Here is a 27,872-nt window from a genome sequence, read left to right as displayed (position 1 = left end):
AACGGAATAGTATTTTTAGTTTTACCCACAAAAAGTTGTCCTTTATCCCATTTTGCTAGATAATGTCTAAATATGTGATATGTACACAACGTTTGAAATAAACCATTTTCAGCCTAATTCTTCATGAAAACTAATAATTTTTATTGGTGCAGTCAGCCACATCTGTTATACTTTTCTGTTTCTCTGTATATATTTAAATAATTTTTCTAAAAGCAAAATATCATTTTTAGTTTTGTGCAGAAAAAGTTTTCATCCATCTGAGATCCATGCATGAAAATTTGTAGACTCAGATAAACACCAGATGGTATGTCATGTGACAAAAAAGGGTTCCTGCCTTTAAGGTCACATTCTTAGTTTTATATTATAAAGTTTACTTTTCCTGCACTATTTCCTATGGTCTTTGTAACTTTAGGGACTTTAGCTACTTTTAAGATTAACTTTAGAACTGTTTAAGATTGAGGGATGTATTCATATAAGAAGGTATATCATGTACCATACTGGTGTTCAGTCTTGAACGTCAAGGTTACAGCTCAGTATTTTGTGTTTTACATCCTAAATCACGCTTCCCTATATAATTTTATAGCCCATTTAGATTAAAGATTGAAAATTTGTATAATTAATCATTGTTAACTTGTACTTGCAGTCTTATCTTTGAAGCCAGCATGTTGCATTGAATGTTTTTGATTTTATCTTTAAGGTCAAGGTTAGAGATCAGCATTTCAAGTTTTTTTTATATACTGTTGTATTTAATAAATTAAAAAAATTAAAACTATTTAAAGTACTGCCTTGATATATGCTTCTCAGTTTCATGCCATCTCGTGTGTCACAACTGAGATTTTATCTTCAAGGACAAGGTCACTTCACAGTTTTGTAACCCTTTTCAGCAATTATCCTCTGATGACCTTTGAGATAGTTGATGAAATTTGGCTACTTTCTATGTCTGTCTGTAAATTTACAGTTCTGTCTTAATAGTCGTAGTTTTAAAGATTTTGCACTTTTGTCGCCTCGCCATGGTATTCATTGGATAAAAATTAACTGAACGTTTTGCTTGTTTGTATGTGCAAAGAAAGAATTGATGATTTTGTTTTACTGGAAGGAACAGAAATTACTCATAGTACAATGTTTTGTAAAGTCATGTTATTTGCAAATCACCTATTCTGCTCAGAATTTTCATATATCATATTTTGTAGTAGATTGGTTTTATTTTCTTGAATTTGGTTATCACTAAAGTCCATTCCCCTATTTTCTTCAGAGAGATCTTGGAGACAGATTACTCCCCTTTTTCAAATCGTCTTCCCTAGTACCATTTTCTGATGTAAACCTGAAGACTGTAATAGCCCTTGTCCCCCCAGTGGGGCCCTGACAGCAGTACCTCTGAAGTCACCAAAATACAACTAGAGTTTAGGGATCTCAGCAGGATTACTGGAAATCCTAAATATGAGGTTAGTGGAATATCAGTTTTATTTTTGAGACAATTAGATGAACTTTAGTGATACTTTAAATTCATTTATTTATGATACTTTAAATTCATTTATTTATGTGAGAATTTGTATGCTTTATAAAAATGGCATTTTCATTGACACTTGTATTCATGAATTGAGGAATGGGTCAGTGTTTCCACATGGACTGAGAAATGGTCAGAGTGTTTCCACATGGATTGAAAATGGGTCACAGTGTTTCCATGTGGATTAAGGAATGGATCACAGTGTTTCTAAATGAATTGATGAATGGGTTACAATGTTTCCACAAGGATTGACAAGTGGGTCACTAAATCTAAATCTTTTGAAGAATGGGTTGTAGTTTTTCAACATGGGTTGAGGAATGTGTCACTGTTTCCACATATATTGAGAAATGGTCAGAGTGCTTCCACATGGACTGAGAATGGGTCACAGTGTTTCTGTGTCGATTAAGGAATGACTCACAGTGTTTCTACATGAATTGATGAATGGGTCACAGTGTTTCCAAATCTTTTGAAGAATGGGTTGCAGTATTTCAACATGGATTGAGAAATGTGTCACTATTTCCACATGGATTGAGAGTGGGTCACATTGCTTCCACATGGACTGAGCAATGATCAGAGTGTTTCCACATGGATTGAGGAATGGGTTGCAGTCTTTCCACATGGATTAAGGAATATGCACTGTGTTTCCATGGGGATCAAGGAATCAGTCACAGTTTCCCCATGAACTGAGGAATGGGTTATGGTGTTTCTACATGGATTGAAGAATGGGTCACAGTGTTTCCAAATCAAATGATGAATGGATTGCAGTATTTCTGCATGGAATGGGGAATGGGTAACGTTTTATAATGTATTAAGGAGTGGATTACTTTGCTTCTACATGAATTGGGGACTGAGTAACTGTATTTCCACATGGGCTGAGGAATGGGTCACAGTATTTCCACAAAAGAGATTAGGTCCCAGTGATTCCACATAGTTTTAAGTACTTGTCTTAGTGTTTGCATAGAATAGATTGGGTCCTAGCATTTTAACATGACTGAAGAATGGGTGACAGTGTTTCCTGAGATATTAAGGAATGGGTCCCAGGGTTTCCATATGGATTGAAGAAAATGTTGCAGTGTTCCCACAGAAAAAAATGGGTCACAATAGTTTCTCATTGAATTAGAGATGTCACAATTTTGGGAAATTTCTACCGGGTACCTGTCAGTCCAATGCGATCGGTTACATGATCAAAGGGATATTGTATTAAATGTCAACCTGAACTGCTTTGTTGTTGTAGATTCACACCTGTCAACATCCAAGAGAGGTTTAAGCGTAACTATACTAATATAAGTGACAAAAAGTGTAATCTGAGCTTAAAAAGAGCAGTCTCTATATTACATGCCATAATTACAGAAAACTGAATAAAAACATACCTTTTTTAGTTTTGCTACTTACCTGGATCTGCAGTTAAAATTTTTGTCACAGATCGGTTAAATTGTTGTAGATTAGTAGTTAGTACAAGAGTATAGACACAAAAGAAATGGATAAATTATTTATTTATACATGTCTACAGTAACTTTCGCAAATAGTCATAAAGTCCACAAATGATGAGTGTTGTATTATCCTCGACCTGCCATGGTTTGTCATTTAATGATGGTCTGGTGCGACATGTTTTTTAAATTTAATAAAATCATTCTCTGTTAACATTTTTAAGGCATATATTCCATCAGTCACATCGATATATTCCTTTTTTTGATTTTTTTTGTTTTAAGATATCTGGTGCCATTTATTTTCAATATAGACTGGTCTGTTATGTGTATAGTGTCAAAATAGAATCAATCTATGTCAAGTGGTTTCACAGTCAAGAAACCTGTCTAATTTCTTGGAAAGCATGTAAAATTCACAGAAAATTACCACATTTACACACATTAATTTTTATTAGAGGTTTTCTTTTCCAATGTTATTAATAAACTAAGATTTTTTCCCCTTTTGTTTAAATATTTCAGTGAAAAATTTCGTTTGTATACTTGTCCATTTTGTTAATGTTTTCCTAACATGGTATAAGAAGTGCATGTTACGGTGACCAAACTTTTGCTGTGGCAAAAAAGATCTCTCTAGGGTTTCCTGTTAATAAAAAGGTCCAGTAACAGCGACCCTGACTAACATTCACTCCAGAGCCATAAACTTGAGGCAAAAATGGCATTAGTTAAACCAGACTTTTCTACTGTGCTTTCTTTTACTTGAATTGTAGTATGAATTTCAATTTTATTTCATGGAATATTTCTTAATCAGTACCTACCATCGCTTTTGACGAAAGGTATTGACTCAGTTGTCATCAGGATCTCCAAAAAGCGTGCTTAAGTCACGAGAAAATGGCACATGAACCATGGACAGGCATGAAATTAGAATGATATAGCTCGAAATATTAGTGTTGATTCTTAAATAGGTCGTGTGAGAAAGGAGAGAAGTGTCCTCCCCTGTATTATTATATAGTACATGTATGACAAGTAAATTGTAAGCAACCATATGAGGTCCTGTGATGATAAATAAATGCACACATGACACTTGTCTTGAACTGTACTCATTATTCTGTGTCTCAATCTGAACTTGGAAAACTTTTTTTTATGGGTACCTGGTCGTTTATTTTATTATCCAGGTTATTATCAATGGGAGAGTATCTGGGTACCTGTTGGCATATTTAAATAGAACCCCTTGTTTCCACACAGACTGAGGAATTAGTGTTTTAACAGAAGCGTAAAACTTCATTGGTTCTGTAAATATTTGATTTTATTGCAACCACATAATCCATGAAAATTGACATCCTCTTTTTAAAAAAAGAATGCTCACTAGAAGTGAAAGAAAGGAACCTTACGCTATCATCTTTTTGGAATACAATGGTCATATCACTTCTTAGAAAAACTAATTCATTGACATTGGGGATAAAGAAGGCATATAGCAGCTCTCTATTTTTATATGCAATTGTTGGGATCTGTGACCAATAATTTTGTTGGGTACAAAACCACAGTATAATTAAAACATCAGTATAAACAGAACACAGATAGTCACTTATATATCATACCAAGTGGGGATTATCAAGTTTTGTCACATGATAATTTTTAAAAAGGAAATAAAGATATAGTATTGAGCCTCATATTCTTTCAGTCTAGATTGGGATAAATTTGATCAACTAGTTCAACTATAAATGTTTAAATGTGGTAATGGTGTCTATAGCAATATTCAGAATTGTGCTGTAATGAAGTGTGTTGTAACGATGGAGAGATGAAGGGGTCAGAGTGATAGGATGCACAGTATACTTTTTATACCCGGTTCAAACAGTTAATTAAAGATAAGAATAAAAGATAAATGAGATAACTAACATTATTTTGAGAATATCTTTATGATCAGTCTCATTTCCTTTCGACTACATGGCATTTTCCTTCTATAAATGATTGAAATACATGTTTCGGATTAATGTTTTTCCCTCAATTATTCTTGTATTTTCTTTGAACAGAAAGCAGCCCATGATGTCTCATTGCATGTATATGGTCTGCCAAAGAACGATGGCCTTGTTCCCATATTTATCAATGCTCAGAGTGGACATTTCCGTGAATCAGCGACCATCAGTTGTAGAGCTCGTGGAGACAGCTACTACGAATACCTCCTGAAACAGTGGCTTCAGACTGGGAAGACAAATAACATGTAAGTACAGTAGCAGTGATTTATTTTAACATTATCCATCAGAATCATTGTGTTTCAGTATATCATATTGGAATTGTAAGACCCTATAACATTTTTTGTGTTTGCTGATGTAAAATTTTGAGATTTTGTTCGAAAGAAGGAAATTTTGATATATGCTGTTTATATGTTCAGAGTGGCAGAACTAAAGAGGTTGTGATATTTTAAGTGGTAAATTTTGACCTCACTTATTTTGTCAGTCTCACTCAGAGATTGGCTAAATTGCTATATTTTCTCAGCCATTAAAAAGATCCACTGACTCAATTAATTTTCATGAATAACTGATATATAATTTAATCTTGTATGTGTGTTAGTGAAAAATATTTCAGCAAATGCAGATTCTATGCTAAATGTACCACACAAATTTGTATGCTGAAATTCCTGGCCTCCATTTCACCATCAGAACTTAGGTCTAGACGTAAATTTAAATTTAGAATCCAGTGATCCGATTATCTGAAATTTAAATTTGACTTGAAATTTACGAATCAAATGTCTGAAGCATGAACTTCTTCTGGTGAAATTGATGCCTGATCTATATTTAACATTTGTCTAAAAGATGAAGAGACATTGTTTGAATCAAGGCCTTGTTTTAATTTTGGAGATATCATGTAATTAAGGTCTTGTATCCAATGTGGAGATAATATGTAACCAAGGCCTTGTAATTTTTGTGTAGATATTATGTAATCATGTTCTTGTAGTCTTATGGAGATATTATGTAACTAAGGTCTTGTATTTGTGGAGATATTATGTAACTAAGGTCTTGTATTCTTTGTGGAGATATTATGTAATTAAGGTCTTGTATTTGTGGAGATATTATGTAACTAAGGTCTTGTATTCTTTGTGGAGATATTATGTAACTAAGGTCTCGTATTCTTTGTGGATATATTATGTAACTAAGGTCTTGTATTTGTGGAGATATTATGTAACTAAGGTCTTGTATTCTTTGTGGATATATTATGTAACTAAGGTCTTGTATTCTTTGTGGATATATTATGTAACTGAGGTATTGTATTCTTTGTGGAGATATTATGTAACCAAGGTCTTGTATTCTTTGTGGAGATATTATGTAACTAAGGTCTTGTATTCTTTGTGGAGATATTATGTAACTAAGGTCTCGTATTCTTTGTGGATATATTATGTAACTAAGGTCTTGTATTTGTGGATATATTATGTAACTAAGGTCTTGTATTCTTTGTGGAGATATTATGTAACTAAGGTCTTGTATTCTTTGAGGATATATTATGTAACTGAGGTATTGTATTCTTTGTGGAGATATTATGTAACTAAGGTCTTGTATTCTTTGTAGAGATATTATGTAACTAAGGTCTTGTATTCTTTGTGGATATATTATGTAACTAAGGTGTTGTATTCTTTGTGGATATATTATGTAACTAAGGTATTGTATTTGTGGAGATATTATGTAACCAAGGTCTTGTATTTTTTGTGGAGATATTATGTAACCAAGTAACCAAGGCTTTTTGTTTTCCAAACTTTAACAGTATGATTTATGAAGTGGAAAGTCCAAAACTGCTGATAGTAACTTTTATAAGAATTAAGTTAGAATAACGGAATTTGCAGATTTGTATTTATTTCCAGTCCTAAACTGCTGCATATCACAAATCCTACATCTGCTTCAAAAATCTAAAATGTTTTTATTGTAATGTTTAAAAGAGAAATCCACAGATAAGAAAGAGCTGTGGCCAGGCTTAAAATTCCATACTTATGTTTATCCAAATATTTCTCATATCCCCTGTTTTGATCTTGCCTGCAATGCATTGATGAGACATAGGTGCCACTTTTCTGATTGTGTTATTGTTTACATAGGGTCAGCCCTAAGTTTGTATGACACTGTTGCATGTGCAGTCATTAATGTTATTGGATATATTCATCATGGCTCATGCTGTTCATCAGAGACAAAAGTAGGTCACAATGATCTACTTTTCATGCTCAAATGACTTTTCTGAGTATTTGGAAGATGCCTCTTTGAAGCAGAGATGACATTGCATTCTGTTTTTTTTTTTGTATGTTTGTTTTAGTTCGTTAAGCATTGCAACACATCTTGGCTATTTGTACCAAGATAATTGGAGTAAAGTGCCTTACCAAAGGACACAGTATGCTAGCTGACCCAGGCTGGTCTGTTCAGTTATTATATGGATGTATGAATGCATAGACGCATGCATGCATGTATGTAGTTTTAATGGTATTTGGTGTAAAACATAAAGATAAAGAATTACAAATAAAACAACAAGCTTCAGGAAAATAAACACTACAAAATAATTGTCAAATTATTACATGATCCCTGTGTAGGTAGGGATGAGTGTTTTTTATTGCATCATGTATACTTGTATGATGAGTGTTGAATTATCATTGCTAGATCCATGTGTAGGTAGGGATGAGTGTTTTTTATTGCATCATGTATACTTGTATGATGAGTTGAATTATCACTGCTAGATCCATGTGTAGGTAGGGATGAGTGTTTTTTATTGCATCATGTATACTTGTATGATGAGTGTTGAATTATCACTGCTAGATCCATGTGTAGGTAGGGATGAGTGGTTTTTATTGCATCATGTATACTTGTATGATGAGTGTTGAATTATCACTGCAAGATCCATGTGTAGGCAGGGATGAGTGTTTTTTATTGCATCATGTATACTTGTATGATGAGTGTTGAATTATCACTGCAAGATCCATGTGTAGGTAGGGATGAGTGTTTTTTATTGCATCATGTATACTTGTATGATGAGTTGAATTATCACTGCTAGATCCATGTGTTGGTTGGGCTAAATGTTTTAATATGCAATGAAAAGCTGGGGATTGGCACTGGTAAGTCTTTAAAGTTATTCAAAGATATTTATATTATTATTATTAATTGGTTACTATTTTCAGGTTTAAGGATGACTTTGTGGAAGCTATAGGTGGCATGAAGAAACATTTGGAGAACTCTTAGCTGGAAGAACTTTTAGTCCCAAAATGGTATGCTTTACAACCACATTAGTTATGTTCAGTTAAATAAGAGATTCTCTTTTTAATAAAATATGTAGCACTTGTGTTCAGTTGAAACATGCATATCAATTACAGTCCATATGCTGCCCCTTGACTGGTAATAAAATTAAATTTTCTTAATGTTTTAATATCTAGACAGTTATGAGCTTTCTGTGCCTTTAAGCTATTCTTAGACACATTCCTGTTTAAAAAAAATTGACAATGTTTTAAGGGGATAAAATGTTTTGCCTGTATTTCAATGGTTAAAAAAACAGTAATATAGAAACATTAGCACATAGGTTTAGTCAGTAGGTTCAAGAGCACAAAGACAAGATGTGATGGACTGAACTCAAGGTTAATCTGTACTAATATACATCTGACTGTGTCATCAGCACTAGACACCAGTTCACCTATATATGACAGCTCTGGTGGCCTAGTGGTTAGAGCAACCCTGACTCAAACCAAAGATTTTTAAAAATGGTACTAACAGCTGCCTTGCTAGGCGCTCAGCTTCAAGAGGTTAGTGTTAGGACTGGCCGGCCTGGTGTCAGGATAATGTGACTGGGTGGGACATCATGCTACATGTCTGTGGCATGATGTCCTGGTACTAGACATCACTATAAGCTGCCACATGTCAGACATCATAGCAATATGACTGAAAAATTGTTATAGCTATGTAAAAGATCCAAATCATAATTCTCGGGTTTTCTGCCAGTGCACATGGCCTGATAAGTCCATGGTTTGTAAAGGCAACATTCACTTTGTTGTCAAGTTGCCAATTCTTTAGATCGAGTTGCAGATTTGACACTTGTTAAGTGCCAAGTAGAGTTCTAGAATTTTCTGTGCAGTTTATTACCTAATCCCTTAGCAGCACCCTCTTTATTTACCCACATGTTAACCCTTTGATCAAGCCAACATTTTGATACTTGCTCAGTATCAAGTAATAGATCATGGTTATTTAAACTACCTATGATCTTGCCACACAACTGACATGTGATCAGTTGCATCATTCAGTAAATTTCACAGGTTATTCTTAACTACTATTATCATACCAGTATGTGGCTTATAATTAAATTCTTTAATAAATCATATGAGTGGTTTGAAAATGTCAAGCATTATGGATATTAAAAGGATTTTGTTTCATAAAAATGGACATATTTTAAGTTGTCAATTTGTTTATGACAAATTCCACTCAATAATGTAAATGTATTTTACAAAGGTTTTACCTATGTTATTCCTCTCTATCTTTTCAGTTTGGATTTTTTTCCAAAGTTGATGACACAGAAGAGGTTCTAACTGAAGCCAAGTTGTGATGGAGCCTCTACTGGTGAAAATATTTTCCCATTATTGGATGATGGTTTGAAAATGAGAAATGTTAGCTGGAATAACTGTATTTCATTTGAATCTGACAATGCTTCAGTGATGACAAGTTGCTATATGGTGTGTTTGGACATAAACTAGGGAGAATCCCTCACTGTACTTAAACGTTATGTTCATGTTATTTGATACATTTAGCAGTGAATCCCTCCATGTACTTAAGTGTATGTTTGATGTCATTTGATACCTTTAGCAGTGAATCTCTCCATGTACAAAGTGTATGTTGATGTCATTTGATCTTCATGGGTTCAACTCTTGGGCTCGGCCAGTGTGGTGTGTGGGAAAGCTTGCTGGTAGTTTCTCGTAGTTCCATGGTTTTTCTGTGGTTTTCCTGGGTTCTTCCTCCACAATTGATACTGGCTGCCATGTATAGCCTATCTTGTGCTGAAAAATGGCATTAAACCATATAACAATAACAACATGTCATTTGATACATTTAGCAGCGAATCCCTCAGTGTACAGAAACGTATGTTCATGCAATTTGATAAAATTTAACAGTTTAAATAGGAGGTCAGTAAACTGAGTTTTGATGACTTATTAGTGAACATTAAATATTTTTCTGATAAAATTGTGAATAGACCAATGGAATTGAAAGTTCTTCAGAGACACAGGAAAAGAGGAGAAACAACTATTGAAGCATTGTGTAGTAAGATGGTTGTCACTTGGTGAAGGTACAAGGAAACAACTGAAACAGTGGAAATGTTTACAAAGTTGTTTTGAGAAAGAAATCAAGAAAGAAGATAGAGGCCAACAGACAAAAGCCAAAAGTAGCAAGTCTGATAGAAAGTATAAAACAGGCTGAAACCAAGCCAGATTTTCTAAATAGGCTGAAACCAAAGGTAACAAGCCTGATAGTGTAAATCGGCTGAAACTAAAGGTAGCAAACCTGATAGTCTAAATAGGCTGAAACTATAGGTAGTAAGTATGATAGAGAGTCTAGAATAGACTGAAACCAAAGGTAGCAAGTCTTATAAAGAGTCTAAAATAGGTTGACACCACAACAAGTCTGATGGATATTATAATACCACACACTCCAGTACAAAAGATAAACTTCCTCATCTTTCTTTTCACAAAAAGGAAAAAAGAAAGTACTAGTAATTTTGAAGAAGAGTTTCTCAGTTATCAAGTGGATAAGTTGAATCCTGAGATCTTAAACATTAAAAAAGTTGGCAAGTAGTGGGATCATGTCAGGCAACTTAAGGATGCAGATGGCCAGTTGAAATACAAATTGTTGTCCATGAAAACAGTGTTCAGTGTTCCATATTATAATGGATATTTTGAGAGGAAGTTCTCACTTGTTACAGGAACAATTAAAAATCCATGTCATCTATGTTAGTTGATACATTTTGGCAGTCATAGTGATTAAAGTGTAGGGAGAATAATTCTTAAAAATGAAGTTTAATCAGGAGTTTCTCCGAAAATACAAAAGTGCCATTACCAGTTGCAACAGTAACTGTATACTGCAAGTTAAAAAATGGAAATGAATTGGGACAGTTGTCAAAACTTTAGTTGCTGCCAGTACTTTATATTTTTTACATCTTACTGAAAATCAGTCTGACTGACTGAAAATTATTATAACTTACTGAAAAGGGGCCCCAGGCGGCTGAGTGGTCTAAAGTACTCACCGTTCCAGATCACTACCATCTCACCTCTGTCTGCGTGGGTTCGAGTCTCAGGCGCGGCTAACGTGGGTACATGAGAAAGCTTGCAGGTAGCTTATCATGGGTCCTTGGTTCTTCTTGGGGTTTTCCGCGGTTCTTCCTCTACCAGTTATACTGGCACCATGTATAGTCTATCATGTGCTGAAAAATGGCATTAAACCCTCCAACAACAACAACAACTACTTACTGAAAATTAGTTTAACTTACTGTAAATAGTCCATCTTACCAAAAGTTAATCTGACTTACTGAAAATTAGTCTAATTGATAATTAGCATAGCTCACTGAAAATGAATCTGATTTACAGGAAATTAGTTTAACTTAATGAAATTTAATCTGACTTACTCAAAATGAGCCTAACTTACTGAAATTTAGTTTAATTTACTACAAACTATTTATTGCCTTACAGGTCTTGCATATAGCTATCATTTGTGTGTCTTTAGAGTTGACAGGTTTTGTATATTATACAGCTACTAATGCTTATGAGTTCTTAGCCTTGGTTCTCATCATTTCATTAGCAAAGATCATCACATGTACAGTTGGGTAGTTTTTCAATGCTAGATGCCAAATGAATTCTTTTCTACAGATCAAATTGATGGAGATGTGAGATATTCCTCCTTAAGATATTCATCTTAGAGATATTCTTCATTGAGATATTCCTCAGAGATATTCTTCTTTGACATATTCTTCTTTGACATATTCCTTTTGAGATATTCTTCACTGAGATATTCCTCTAAGATATTCCTTTTGAGATATTCGTCTTTGAAATATTCCTTTTGGGATATGCTTCACTGAGATATTCCTCTAAGATATTCCTTTTGAGATATTCTTCTTAGAGATATTCTTTTTTGAAATATTCCTTTTGAGATATTCTTCACTGAGATATTCCTCTAAGATTTTCCTTTTGATATTCTTCTTTGAAATATTCCTTTGAGATATTCTTCTTTGAGATATTTCTTAGAGACAATCTTCTTTGAGATATTCCTTCTTTTCTTTTGCTGCAAAAGGTCACTAATGTTTCATGTAGCAGAAAGAGAAGAATATGTTAAAAGCACACTTATACCTTACACTATGGGCTCATGTGTATATTAGCTCAAGAACACTTATGTAATTTTAATTTATAGATGAAGCATTTTATACTTTAACAATATTGCATTCTTGCACCGGATCACCTTGTGTGTTACCTTGGAGGGACTCTTGCCCTGGCAGCCAATAATGGTCTGCCAGCTGAGTACATGGACTTGGCCAGAAATCTCACAAATACATGCTATGAGATGTATAAAAGGATGCCCACTCGCCTTAGTCCAGAAATTGTCTATTTTAACCAAGCTCCCGGTTCCCAAGAGGCTCTCTTTGTTAAGGTGAGTTTGCTTTGACCTGTGCCATTAAGAAATGGCAGATGCCACATATTTGTGTGTGCTTGTGTGAATGGGAGGTCACAAATAATGTTTACATTGGTGGAAACAATGTTGTTATCTTTTTCAACTAAATTAAGCTTTTTGGTCATTTTTATAAGTGAAAATAACACTTGTTCTGATGTCTAGGTTAAAATCAGTTACTGCTCCTTATCTTTGGTAAAAGAAGTTAATTATTATATTTTGCCAAATTATAAGAATCATACATAAAAACATTTGTAATATGAAGTTCAGTGAAGTGAAAACTGCAATAGCGGTCATCTCCGTCTAAAAACACCTTCTAAGATAATGCTGTTCATGTGTCCCTTTTGTTAATTTTTTTCATATCAGTTTTACCTCAAAATTGTTAAAGCAAAGTGCTGGCTTGTTGACCACTCTATAACTCACAGTAAACTTTGTGGTCAATATACTCACCTTAGAATAAAGGCATAGTAGAAATTTGACCTCAAATCTAAGAGGTTTTTGATTCTCAGGTAAAGTGGGCATTTAAAGCTGTTGCAATGCAGGGAACACTTTTAAGAACAGTCTTTTTAAAAAAAAAAGTTCATTGTTTTTAACAATAATAACTGACAAGTTATATACAAAGCCAAGAGAAACACAGTCAGTTATATGATGAAACTTACACTTTTTGTATTGTTATACCCCAATTTCCAATTGAACTAAAATAAGTATTATTATCATATTATATTCTTCAAGAAATAATTTACCTTCACCACAAGGTATCACAAAAAGTATTGCCTGTATATGATTGTAATGTTTATGAAGGTATTTTAAACTTAAATTGCAGATTTTGAAACTTGCAGGGGAAGTAATAAATATCCTGAACATTTTAGATTATATTGATATGGGATTTCAGTTATTACATTTTTACCTGCCCACAATTAATTATAAATATGCTCTGTATCCTTGCAAATTATTTGTAAAGATATGAAACAATTGTAAATTGTTATTCACAGTAAGATAATAAAGAGGCTCTGAGTGGCAGAGTGGTCTAAAGTGCTCTCTGTTACGGATCACTGCCATCTCACCTCTGTCTGCGTGGGTTCGAATCTCGGATTCGGCTAATGTGCGTATGTGAGAAAGCATGCCAGTAGCTTCTCGTGGGTCGGTGGTTCTTTCTGGGGTTTTCCCGGGTTGTTCCTCCACCATTAATACTGGCCACCATGTATAGCCTATCGTGTGCTAAAAAATGGCGTTACAACAACAACAACAACAATAACAATAAGATAATAAACAAAAGAGTTATCTTTTCCTTGCACAGTGCCTTGTACAGAATTTATTGCAAGGTAATAGCAACAACATTTCCATGGAATGTCTGAATACTACACAGAACCTCCAACATGACCTTGGAAACCAAACGGGTTGTATCACAAATACTGACCTCTGCTTGTATACCCCAGAAAAGTTCTGTGCTAAGCAGGAAAAATTATGTTTGGTGGGTAGCAACCACAGGGAAACTTCAGCAACCATGTACTCTCAGGAGCAACCTAAACGTTAATTAAGTAATAAATGTAATTGGAAAAGCTAGGTTACCAAAAGCATTAACTAAGTGTGTGTACATTTAATGTTGGTGTAGATGATAGTAAATATAATAAGCAACCATTCAGTGAGATAAACACTGAAATGTTCCATATAATGCTGATAGTGATGAATGAAGTTACATTATCAGTTTGTAAAATAAAACAATAAATTTAAAATTGCAAAGGATTATTTATGATCAAATTAAATGCATGAAATGTAAGTGGGAATCATGCCAGTTATTGCTTAGCATTGAGCAGTGGTAGATATTATTGAAAACAATTAGTGAGATGATTGGATGTTGACAGTGCTGACCTCCCTGCCTTAACACTAGACTCTGGAAACTTCATTTACTGAAAATTTACATGTCTAGACTATCTGCCCTACAATATAAAGGAAAACTCCATAAAGAATAGACTTTTGTTGTCACACTATTATAGACAGGTATCTTTATATTGTTCACTTTCTATTCTGAAGCCTGATCTTGTTAATCAATTTGCTTTCTCCTTCAAATATGCTCTTGGATCAATTAATGTTAGGGATATAAGCCTTCTAACTCCTAAATCCAGCCATACTAAAAAGATGAAAATTCGTCTTTGCTGTACATGTCATATAGACAAGGGGCAATTGCTCTTGCCCATTACCTCCCCTTGCCTCCACCACTTGCTGCTAGTTTTTATGCTTCACCTCTCTACAACATCATACAAGATAACTTCCATGAATCCAGTAGCCAAATTTATGTTAATTTCAAACCAGTCATACAGAATTTTGGATTTATTTGGATTAATATTCATTCCTAAGCAGGTTCTAAATATAATATTTTAAATTTTGTGAATATTTTGTGTCATTTGTACACTTTTATGGACTTTGCAATTTTTAGATCACAACTCACTGTCATTTTGATGCATGTTGCTATTCATGGTTTTGCATACACTGTCTATTGTTTGGTCTGCCAGTCAGTAATGGGTGATGTTTTATCAATTTATTAACATACTGCATTGTTAACCTATATATATTTTGCTTTGTTTTATCGTGTCATTTCAGTGAAACCTGTTGATGAAGTGTAATAAATATAACAAGTTCATAGCTAAGATAGACTTACATGAGTCATGCCTTGTGTGTACAAAATGTACCTTGCCATTTAGTGTGTGCGCTATATTGTCTGATAGTTAAAGGCTTAGTTTTGCAAAAGTTAACGAAGGCAAAGAAAGAGGATGATGATGCAAATTTTAAAACTCCTACAATTAATTATGATCCAATGGGGGAGTGTACCCCAATTTTTAGTCAGTCCCTCTGTATAACATAGCATGGCTTTCAGGCCTTTAATTCATGTGCATGGGGTTTGTAATGGATCCAGTGGATCTATCTTTACTACCATATAGTTATCTAAAGCCACCCATGATTGTCCAACCAATTGAACCTGACATCCACCCAGTCAAGCTTTACAATCAGGGGATCTTACTGAAAGATCCATCTGTGTTACCAGGTCTATGCTTCCATCTTTGAGCAATTATGGAGTTATTAATGATAGATTTGGCCTTGATCTTGGTGATAGACCTGTACCTTCATATCTCTACAGTTATTACAGAAATGATAGATTAGCCACCCTAACATGTCTAAAGCTACATACAGTTGCAATCAGGGGGATAGATCCATCCTTCTCACCTGATGTAAGACTTTTAAACCCTACAACAATGACAACAATAACAACAACTTCCTATATGGCCATGGTGGCGTATCTGGATGATCTCCTCCATAACATTATGGTAGTTTCTGTTCTCCTAAAAGGTTGAAGCAACTTCTTGTTCTTTTTGAATCAGCTCTTTTTTTCTCTCATGAATTTGGAAAAATCCAACATTCACCCATCCCAGTGTTTGTCCAGCTGGGTATGGAGGTTATAACCACTCTCGATCATTTATGTTTCCCTCGTATCTGCAAGATGTGGATTGTCAAACTTGTACAGTTATTTCCAACAGGATGGAGATTTCAGTGAGAGAGTTCTTGCAAATCCTCAAATTGTTCAATGTGGCAGTAGATTTTATTCTGCTAGGTTGCCTTTGCTGGCCCAATGGTACCCTTTTCCAGTCCACTCAATCAAAACATCAATGTTATAAATGAAGTATAATTATTCCCATGTCAGTTCTCAACCACTGTTGACTCAGAACAGGATTTCCTCTTGGAAGCCCCAACCTTAAGTGATGGTATGTACAGATGTCAGTACATATGGTTGGTGGGCCCACTTGTTTTAAAGCTTTGAATATGGTCAGCAGCAAAGGCAGATGGGGGGAATTGCCTCTTCCCATCAACCTTCATATGAATGCTGTCACAAATGATTGTCATTTCTAGAAGGACAGACTCAGAAGTCCGTTCTGGTTATGTTGGACAGCTCCATAGTGGTGACTTATTTCCTGAACCAGTTGGGGTGCGGGCACCAAATTGCCTGCCCTATGCATGTTAGTTTGGTAGTGTCTTGGTCTGTGCTACAGACCTCAGATCAACATACTAATCAGACCCATGTCCAGCAGACTCGATGTCCCGGCTGACTTTCCTAGTAGACATTCTCCCCAGAATGGGTCAGTTTGTCCATACAGAAAGGGTTCCTTCATTTGTCGGATTGGGGGCATCAACCCTTTGCAACAAGGTGGTACCACAAATGGGCCACCTCCGTCTTATCTTATGGATTCTGGACCCCAATGCTTGGGGCTTGGATGCACTTCGAAAGAAAAAAACAGTATAGGTGGTCAGAATTGCAAGATAATTTTAATTTCCCTTCTCTAATAAACCTACTTAGGTATGTTATGGTCAAACCGAATCTCTTAAAGCAACCATGGTTGCAAGTGTTACATTCCTGTCTAGACTGTTGTCTCTTTCATGTCTCCAGCTAGTATAGCAATGCGAGAGAAAGAATTTAGACCTTTGATTGTGGACAGGCTCTTAAGAGCAAGTAGGCTGAATCTGTTATTATACTAACTTGTTGCCTGATAGTTTTAACTTCAACATGCAGGTTGAGTGACTTTTAAATTGACCCAAACTATGTTTAATTCAGATTTGATGGTTTGGTGATCCTCTCGACTCAATCAGATGTCACCAAGAACCAATCACCATCAGTGGTAGTTGGAGAGTCGTCTTTCTCTCATCTGTTGATAAATCGAAAGCAGTGGTCATACAATACCCTCAAGCGAAGCACACAGAAACGTAATCTTTGTGGCTTAAGTGGGTTGTATGATCGGCATACTGAGATTCTCAAAAGATCAGAGTTGCCTCATGAGAATTTTCAGCTGATGAAATAAAAGTGATCTCTCTGAGCATTGCATTCAAATGCATCATTTTGATCAAAGACAGAGAAGCTTTTGGCAGGCATGAAGTATCAACCTTCCTGAGTGTTTATCTCAGGGATTTAGCTTTGTAGAGACAAAACCTATATCTGATGGGTCCCATCTCTGTGGCCAAGATGACCACCAGACCCAGTAAAACCTACACAACCTCTTTGCTTCACTGTATTGACCAGTGATTTTTTCTCAGTAAGAAGATCTCTATAATCGTCTTAACCTGATAGATTGGTCAGAGTTCATCTCAGCATATTCTGTGTTGCTTTATGTAGGAGAGTGGGTTACCATTCACATATTAAATACAATCCATCTTCAATAGAATGATTCCTGAGGCATGCTTAGCACTCGTTCTTAATGATACATATTCTCCTAACTTTAATGTGATCAGAAAATGTATATGATGTAGTAAGCAAATTTTAAAGTAAATTATGCTTCTTAGAGAATACATACCTGAAAGATTACTACAGATGCCCTCCAGACCACAAAGGCATGTGAGCTTCCTCATTGGTATATCACTCAGCTTTAAAACTAGCAACATCTGATGGAGGTAATTGACAAGAGTTATTGCCCCTTGTTTATGTGAAATGGAAAAGATGAATTTTCATCTTTTTAGTAGGGCTGGATTCAGAAGATAGCAGTCTTATGTCACTAATGTTAATGTGGTTGGGTAAGTATTCTCAAAGAAACATAATTTAGTTAAAATGTTTCTTTCATGCATAAAATATATTTTTTTTACAAATATTCCACATTGTTTATATTTGCATTATTTTGCTTGGAATCATTTGGCAAAGAGATCTAACATTGCCTTAGCATGCGTTGGACTCTTACCATAAGAACACCTCAGTATAAAGTGGTCCCACTTTATGTGCTAATCAGCCTCATTAAATTGGCTAAATACATTTCAATTATTGTAAATTAATTTATCCACACTAGCAAAGAAGTAATGTCTGGTCTGTCCATTTGTCTGTAAGCACTCCTTCTAAACTGCTGGGTGGCAAATCACCAAAATTTATACATATGTTGCCTATCTGCTGACAGTCTGTGAGAATGGAGTAAATTTCAGGTGTCATAGCTCAGATATAAAAAATTGGAATTTCAGTGACACTAAAATAAACCGACCAATTTGATAATAGTTTGTACATGCATTTCCTGAAGGAGGACACATATATAATTTATTTTGGGTTACAACTTCAAGGTCACAGATTGTGTTTGAGGTTTTAGGGTGAGAAAGATGAAGAGAATTATGTTTTAGAATATATATTAGCAATGATGCAAGACCAAGTGTTGGGTGATTAAGCAAGTATCTAGGTTTTAATTTTATTAACACTATAGTATTTGATAACTTTAATAACATTTTATTTTCATTGCAGCCTTTGGATGCACACAACCTTTTGCGCCCCAAGACAGTGGAAAGTATATTTTACCTGTACCGATTGACTAAAGACGAGAAATACAGGGAGTGGGGATGGAGAATTTTTCAAGCTTTTATGAAGCACACAAATGTAGAAGGAGCCGGTTTCTCCTCAATTAATAATGTGAAAAATCCAGGAAGCCCTGGATTTAGAGACAAACTGGAAAGCTTTTTCTTGGCAGAAACTCTGAAATATTTATATCTTCTGTTTAGTGATGATCCTAATTTAATACCACTGGATAGATTTGTTTTTAACAGTGAAGGGCATCCATTACCAGTGTATTCATCCTAGCTGAGTCTAGATTAACACTTGGATCTTGTATTATTCTGCATCTATGATTTTAGTGCTGCAAGAAGCCAGGCAGCAACTCGACATTTATCTGTGTTTGTATTTATGAGAGAATGATTTTACATTCAAATTGGTACCTTATGGTAGATGAATAGTGTTGGGTGATAAATTATACATGTAAAGTGTTGAGTGATGCAGTGAACATGTGAAGTGTTGGGTGATAAAGTGTACATGTGAAGTGTTGGGTGATAAAGTGTACATGTGAAGTGTTGGGTGATACAGTGTACATGTGAAGTGTTGAGTGATAAAGTGTACATGTGAAGTGCTGGGTGATAAATTGTACATGTAAAGTGTTGAGTGATACACTGATACAATATATGTGTGTAGTATTGAGTAATATAGTGTATACGAAGTGTTGGGTGATACAGTGTTACAGTGAACATGTGATGTGTAATTTTAAGCAGTTTTGCAATGAAAGTTTTGTCAAATCTTTAGTTATTGCAAGTCTTTATTAATTTTCTCTGATTTTATTCTCACTTTCTGTCCCTGCTTCCCTTCGTGATAGACTTTCTCAAAAAACTGTGGAAAATTACATGGATTTTGGAAGCAGTTTCTACAAATTTATATTGTTAATTGATTTGTAATTTTATGAATTTTCTTCCCAAATCATGCATTAATTTGATGAGCTAAACATATTTTAAACATTTATCTTATTTTTAAAGCCAACTCTGAGATTGTTCCACCTGTATTACTATCAAAATCTTTCCAGATTATCCTGTTCAGTTTGTATTTCTGACAGAATCCAGTCAAACTGCCCTGTTCAACTTGTACTACTGTCAGAATTAACCCAGATTTACTGCAGCTTGTATTACTGAGGAAGTCAACCCACATTACCCTGTTCAGTTTTTATTACTGTCAGAATCCACCCAGATTGTTTTGTTCAGTTTGTATTACTGACAAAATCCATCCAGAATGTCCTGTTCAGCTAGTATTACTGTCAGAATGCAGCCAGACTGTCCTGTTCACCTTGTATTATTGTCAGAATCTAGCCAGACTGTCCTTTTCAGTTTGTATTATTGTCAGAATCCAGCCAGATTGTCCTGTTCAGTTTGTATTACTGTCAGAATGCAGCCAGATTGTCCTGTTCAGTTTGTATTACTGTCAGAATGCAGCCAGATTGTCCTGTTCAGTTTGTATTACTGTCCGAATCTACCCAGATTGTCCTGTTCGGTTTGTATTACTGTCAGATTCCACCCAGATTGTCCTGTTCAGTTTGTATTACTGACCTAATCCAGCCAGATTGCCCTGTTCAGTTTGTTATACTGACAGAATCCAGCCAGATTGTCCTGTTCAGTTCATATTACTGACAGAATCCACCCAGATTTTCCTGTTCAGTTTGTATTACTGACCTAATCCAGCCAGATTGTCTTGTTCAGCTTGTATTACTGTCAGATTTCATGCAGATTGTCCTGTTCAGTTTTTATTACTGATAGAATCCAGCCAAATTGTCCTGTTCAGTTTGTATTACTGTCAGAATCCACCCAGACTGTCCTGTTCAGTTTGTTATACTGACAGAATCCAGCCAGATTGTCCTGTTCAGTTCATATTACTGACAGAATCCACCCAGATTGTCCTGATCAGTTTGTATTACTGTCATAATCCAGTCAGATTGTCCTGTTCAGTTTGTATTAGTGTCAGAATCCACCCAGACTGTCCTGTTCAGTTTGTATTACTGACAGAATCTAGCCAGATTGTCCTGTTCAGTTCGTATTACTGACAGAATGCAGCCTGATTGTCATGTTCAACTTGTATTACTGACAGAATGCAGCCAGATTGTCCTGTTCAGTTCGTATTACTGACAGAATGCAGCCAGATTGTCCTGTTTAGTTTGTATTACTGTCCGAATCTACCCAGATTGTCCTGTTCAGTTTGTATTACTGTCAGAATCCATCCAGATTGTCCTGTTCAGTTTGTATTCCTGTCAGAATCCAGCCAGATTGCCCTGTTCAGTTTGTATTACTGTCAGAATCCAGCCAGATTGTCCAGTTCAGTTTGTATTACTGTCAGAATCCAGCCATATTTTCCTGTTCTGTTTGTATTACTGACAGAATCCAGCGAGATTGTCCTGTTCAACTTGTATCACTGTCAGAATCCAGCCAGATTGTTCTGTTCAACTTGTGTTACTGAGAGAATCCACCCAGATTGTTCTGTTCAGTTTGTATTAATGACAGAATCCAGCCAGATTGTCCTGTTCAGATTGTATTACTGACAGAATCCACCCAGATTATCTTGTTCGGCTTGTATTACTGACAGGATCCACATAGTTTGTCCTATTCAGTTTCTGTTTCTGTCAGAATCCACCCAGATTGTCCTGTTCAGTTTGTATTACACGACAGAATCCACCTAGATTGTCCTGTTCAACTTGTATACTGTCAGAATCCACTCAGATTGTCCTGTTCAGTTTGTATTACACTACAGAATCCACCCAGATTGTCCTGTTCAGTTTGTATAACTGTCAGAATCCAGCCAGATTGTCTTGTTCAGTTTGTATTACTGTCAGAATCCACTCAGATTGTTTTTTCAGTTTGTATTACTGTCAGAATCCACCCAGATTGTCCTGTTCAGTTTGTATTACTGTCAGAATCCACTCAGATTGTTCTTTTCAGTTTGCATAACTGTCAGAATGCAGCCAGTTTGTCCTGTTCAGTTTGTATTACTGTCCGAATCTACCCAGAATGTCCTGTTCAGCTGGTTTTACCATAAAAATCAACCCAGATTGTCCTCTTTGGCTTGTATTGCTTGTATAGTTTGTCTTACCATCAAAACGTACACCCACATCATCCATTTCAGTTTGTCTTACCATAAGGATTGGCCCAACTTGTTCAGTTTAGCTGTAATTTTGGAGAAGTCACTCTTTTGTGACCAAAAAATAAGCTCAGTCACTAACAATGACACCAGTGTTTTGAAAATTAGACATATTTTCACCAGGTTGTAAAAATGTACTTTTTTAATATGACAGTTTTGGGTTTCTTGGGTCTAAATACACTTTTTGAGGTAGAACAGGCATCAAGTTGGCCATAAATTGTATAGTAGTTATTCTGTGATATTGGGAGGATGTGGTCTACATGTTTGAAAAAAATCTCTTGTTAATGAAATCGGCTGTGAATAGTTGAATGAGGAGTGATAACTAATTTGCCAATTTGTTTACATGTTTTTTTTTTGTGTGATGATAAACATCACAAAATTAACCTATAACCTAGCTTACAGTACACATTTCATTTTATGGAAAATCCATGTTCCCACTTTAGACCTTAATCGTTACTTGCTGTTTCCAACATGGACTGGATCTAGTGGTTGTCCACATTACAGCTGATAGTGGATGGATTAAGTTTTATTGCTTCAATCAGAAAATCACAGCAAAAAAATTATGTAATAATGGATGTCTACTTCATCACGAGGAGCTTACCTGTCAGCTCAGCTACAGTACACAGTGCAGAATGCTGTACATAATACTATCTAATATTCAAAGATTCACTCACTAAAATGCATTTACATGTATTGCAAAAGATAAAAGATAAGTTTCCAAGCAAGCAGGCTATGTTGACTCTTAACAAAATATACAAGCTAATTTTAAAGAGAGAGAGAAAGAGAGAGAGATAGTCGATTTAAACATACAAAAAATTAAAATAAATCACATAAGCATTAATGGGTTTCATTCTGTTTTTAAAATAAATGAAGACAAGAAATGCAGTTTTTTACCTTTTTATTTTCCCAGTCACTTTTACATTATTTGCTTAAGATGATCTTACATAATGAATATTAACACCAATATCCAATATACAACTTCTGCTAGTCCAGCCTGTAAAGTTCTTGTGACCCAAATATACATGTCTTTGTGACACATTTTATCAGGAACTAAACATGTTTACTTTTTCTGCATATCTGTTTTATGCGGACTCAATGAAGCATGGGATGCTGCATTCTATTTAACAACAGCTTAAATATATTTAGGATTGCTGGTTTGGTCATCTGATGAGTTTATATGTAATATTAAAAAAATAATGGTTGAAAGTGATGAGAAAATGTAATCACTTAAATATTTGTTATAGGAGATATTATTCTCTGCTAATCCAGGTGCAGTTTATTTGGTACAGTAAATTCTTTCAACACACATGAAAAACACTGCAAACTGTACCCCAAATGTCAAGCAAATATTGTTTATCAGTTTAGTTACAAATTTTTACATTTTGACCCAATTATCCTTGTTAAAAAGTGTTTGTGTTACAGATAAAGCATTTATTCCAAAGAACATTGATCCAGTGTGTATTTATACAGGGTTTAGCAATAAGGCCATTATGTGAAATTTTTCAGAAATTATACACATAATCACCCAAATGGCACTGAATGTTTGCTAACCAAAACTTAACTAAAATAAACATTTTAAAAATTGGACTTGTACAAATAAAAGCAATAATAAAGGTTAACTGCCTGATGGTATGCTGGTACACATGATAAAAAGAAAGGTGGGGCCAGTAAATATGTGCGGATGGACTTTTTTCCCTGAAATTGCAGTACAGTTAATTTCTCCTATACATCTTTTATATCATCCTCTTTTTTTGCAATTAAACCGAAATGCAGATTATTAATCAAACTTAGTTTGAGTGTCTGCAGTACATATGATTGTATTTGCTGCACATGAAAAGTAGTGTCCGGTTTTTGTACATCGATTTGGTTTTAGCTTTATTTATGTGGATAACGTCTTCTACTACTCATAGTGTCCACTTAATCCCCTGCCCTTCTGTACATGTCCACTGGATAGAGTGGGCAATCCATACAACATTATGTGTGTACTGTATTTTGTGTTGTCTCAATAGATGCAGGGACTCCCTGGATTCCCCATTTCTTTCTTGACTGGTGTACATTTGTTTTATACATTTTTAAATATAATTATTTTTTGTCAAGACGTACAAAATGATGACATACCATGATCTTGATTTAGGATTTTATTAGAAGGGAATGCCAATTAAGATAAATATAACCCAAAACAGATGTTGTTGATACCTTGCTGTCTTGACATGAGAATTCATTGTCATTGTCTTGACCATTGTTATTGTAATCATTATTGTCCATCTGTGGGCGCAGGGATGTAGAATAGGCCCTGTGTACCCTCTTGCATTTCATGAGAGGCAGCTGATTGGGGGTGGGGTGTGGTGGGGTGGGGTGTGGTGTGTGTGACATTTTTGCTCTGAGATGCCTCACATGATGATGTTCCAGCTGAGAAGGTCTTTGATTTTTCAGAGAGAGAGAGAGAGATAGAGAGAAAGAGAGAGAGAGAGAGCAGCTTGTTAAACAATTTGACATTGTATTAAAAGGATTTTAAACTTTTTTGTTGCATTTATCTTTGTTTTGTATGGCTTTTTCTTAATGATACTTGTGCTTAGTAAACTCTATATAGCCAGGATTATGATGTTTTGCCATTGTACCCTATATGTACATATATAAATGTCTCCTTGATAACTTGCACACATTATGGTCAAAAAATTTAGATGGCAGCAGAAGCAGGGGAGAGTTACTTAGGGACTAGGAAAAATGAAGAATGGGCTGGACATTGATATTATATGGAGGTGGGGATGGGTGGGTGGGAAATGGTTGAATATTTGTTATATAATTGCATTCGAAATATGTGTCAATAAATTGCTTTTGTTAATGAAGATGTTCATTTTCTGGTCCAGATACCTTTATTTTCGTGATAATAAATCTCTGAAAAATCATTAATAGCATTAGCAATAGAATGATTTTTTTTTCCCTTCAAAATAGAGTGGCCATTTATTTTGAGAAACAACAATCTTGAAACTCTATTTTTTTAAAGTGTTTTTGAGTAAAATATTGATGATGTTTCATTGCAAGTAACATTAAATTTCTACTCATTTTTGAGAAAATTTGAGTGTTCAGAAACGTTTAGTTCACTAAAATCTTTAGAATTTGATTCTTCATGACACATTTTATCTGTGAAACTAAGGTTTGCATGCTCCAGGTATGTCTCTAACTCGGTTCCATTACCTGCCTTGATCAAATTTGTGAATGAGTAGGCTAAGCCACTGGTTGATATTAGATAACTTAATTAAGTTGCCTACATAATAATATTTAAAATAATTTTTGATTGCTCAGTTGAAATGAATTAACTTGACACATGACCATGACAATTAGTTCCTTTGCAGATAGGATTTGCCTGCTTTTTATCTTTGTTATTCTACATTTTTTATACTTCATTTGACACACAAAAGACATAATGTGAAAATATAAAGTGGGTATACTTTTTAACTGATAATAAAGATGCAACAAATAGTTACACAGATCATTGGTCATCAAAACAAAGAAGGTACTTAATTAAGTTCTCAAAGACATGCTAATTGGAATGACTGATGATCGATTGACACTTTTGACATTTGAATACAATGTAGCATATCACATGTATGATGATTGCACTGATGCAGATTTGAAAGAAAAAGCTTGAATATGAATTAAATTCAACAAGAATTGTTTAAATGGCATTTATTTATTAAATTGCTCTCACCAGTAGGCTTATCTGACATTTTAATTGATCAGTATTGTATATCATTGTTTACAGTGTATTACAATATTTTTAGAAACGATATTTAACAAAAGAAATAATTGCTTAATAAAATTTGCTCATTTGTGGATGTTGATTCAAATTTGTGAGTACTAACCATAATTGTTGATGATAAAATGAATGACTATGAAGGTTTAATTTTCCAATCTTAATCACAGTTTTATTCGTATTTAACAAACAGGGCCAATTTTTTGTTTTTATTTTTATAGGAAAAATTGGGACTACTCCTGCACAATGTTGTAAGCAGGTTTTTGAGTTATCTGGGCATGCTAAATCTAGGGGGAGTGTACTGTTATTATTATTGTTATTGTTCTAAAGCAGAAAGATTAGATAAATCTCATTATTAGTGCTGATGGTTTTTTCATTGATATATCATTCATGCAGTTATACTGAATTTGCCTGTAAAAATATAAAATCATTATTTTTTCAAGTGTAAATTCATTATAAGTAAAAGAAATTGAATATCTTTATCTCAGGTGCAAGTTCTCTGTTCCAGAATTGACAGGAAAATATTTTATTAAAATTGGCATGGATTAGAGGTGCATAAATAATTTGAGAAAATATTGTCATTTCCTTTAGAACACAGTGCCCCAGTACCCATGAAGTACTGTAATTTCCCTTAGAACACAGTAACTATGTACCCATAAAATACAGTAATTTCCTTAGGCCCAGTATCTCTATACCCATATAATACAGTAATTTCCCATAGGACTCAGTACCCATAAAATACAGTAATTTCCAATAGGACACAGTACCTCTGTACCCATAAAATATAGTAATTTCCCACAGGAGAAGGTACTTCTGTATCCATAAAATACAGTAATTTCCCTTAGGACACAGTATCTCTGCACCCATAAAATATAGGAATTTCACACAGGACACACTACCTCAATACCCATAAAATACAGTAATTTCCCATAGGAGACAGTACCTCTGTACCTATAAAATGCAGTAATTTCCCATAGGACACAGTATCTTTGTACCCATAATATTCAGTAATTTCCCATTGGAGAGTTCTGTGTACTCATACAATACAGTAATTTTTCTTAGGCCACAGTGCTTCTGTACCCATAACTTAGCAGTTTCACTTAGAACACATTAAGTCTCTATCCATAACATACAGTAATTATCCTTAGGTCACAGTGTCTCCGTACCCATAAAATACAGTAATTTTCCTTAAGCCACAGTGCCTCTGTACCCATAAAATACATTAATTTCCTGTACGACACAGTTTCTCTATACTCGTATAATAATGTAAAATAATGTAATTTCCCCTCGACATTGCATCTGTGGCCATACAATTCAGTAATTTCCCTTATAATACAGTGCCTCTGTACCCATGGAATACTGTAATTTCCCTTGTAATTCAGTGCCTCTGTACCCATAATATATCGTAAGTTCCCTTTGAACATGATGCCTCTGTATACATAAAAGTAATTTCCATTTAAGCACAGTGCCTCAGTACCCGTAAAATACAGTAATTTGCCATAGGAGACAATGCCTCCGTACCTATAAAATACAGAAATTTTCCTTAGAACACCGTGCCTAAGTACCCATCAAGTACTGAAATTTCCCTTGGGACACAGTATCTATGTACCCATAAAGACAGTAGTTTGCCATTGGAGACAACACCTCTGTACCTATAAAGGGCTCTAATTTCCCTTAGAACACAGTGCCTCTGTACCCATAAAGTACAGTATATTACCCTAGGTCACAATACCTCTGTACTCACAGATTACAGTAATTTCCCATTGGAGTCTATGTCTCTGTACATATTAAACACAGTATTTTCCCTTAGAATACAGTATATCTGTACCTATGATATGTAATCATTTCCCTTAGAACACATTTCCTCTGCACCCATAAAGTACAGCTCGTTTATTTTCGTTGATTGTGCGGCGAGCTTTGCCCGGAAAATACGGTACTTACTTATATTTTTGGGCGTCGGACGATTATTAATTTTTTTAATGCTTCTCGGCGTTATCTGATGGCTTCGTTACAGTCCTTAGTGACCAACGGTTTATGGGTTCTTTTACAGTTCGGTGAGGACTTGGGAATGGATTCTTCTGCAATCTCGATTAAA

At 34.9% G+C, this 27,872-nt stretch overlaps 1 pseudogene across 1 annotated transcript; it reads left to right on the top strand.

Annotated features, from left to right (window-relative positions):
* Positions 1–462: 462 nt before the first annotated feature.
* Positions 463–26,140, top strand: LOC149777798 (endoplasmic reticulum mannosyl-oligosaccharide 1,2-alpha-mannosidase-like; annotated as a pseudogene). The gene is made up of 6 exons (XR_016415692.1): positions 463–480; positions 1,253–1,442; positions 4,953–5,140; positions 8,066–8,151; positions 12,362–12,557; positions 18,829–26,140. The product of XR_016415692.1 is annotated as an endoplasmic reticulum mannosyl-oligosaccharide 1,2-alpha-mannosidase-like (transcript).
* The last annotated feature ends 1,732 nt before the right edge of the window (positions 26,141–27,872 follow it).

The sequence above is a fragment of the Sinohyriopsis cumingii genome, chromosome 17 (assembly GCF_028554795.1).
Source record: "Sinohyriopsis cumingii isolate HCF-2022 chromosome 17, ASM2855479v2, whole genome shotgun sequence".
NCBI classification, from domain to species: Eukaryota; Metazoa; Mollusca; class Bivalvia; order Unionida; family Unionidae; genus Sinohyriopsis; species Sinohyriopsis cumingii.
Note: the sequence above shows the minus strand (reverse complement) of the source record. Positions and strands in the feature narration are given on the sequence as shown.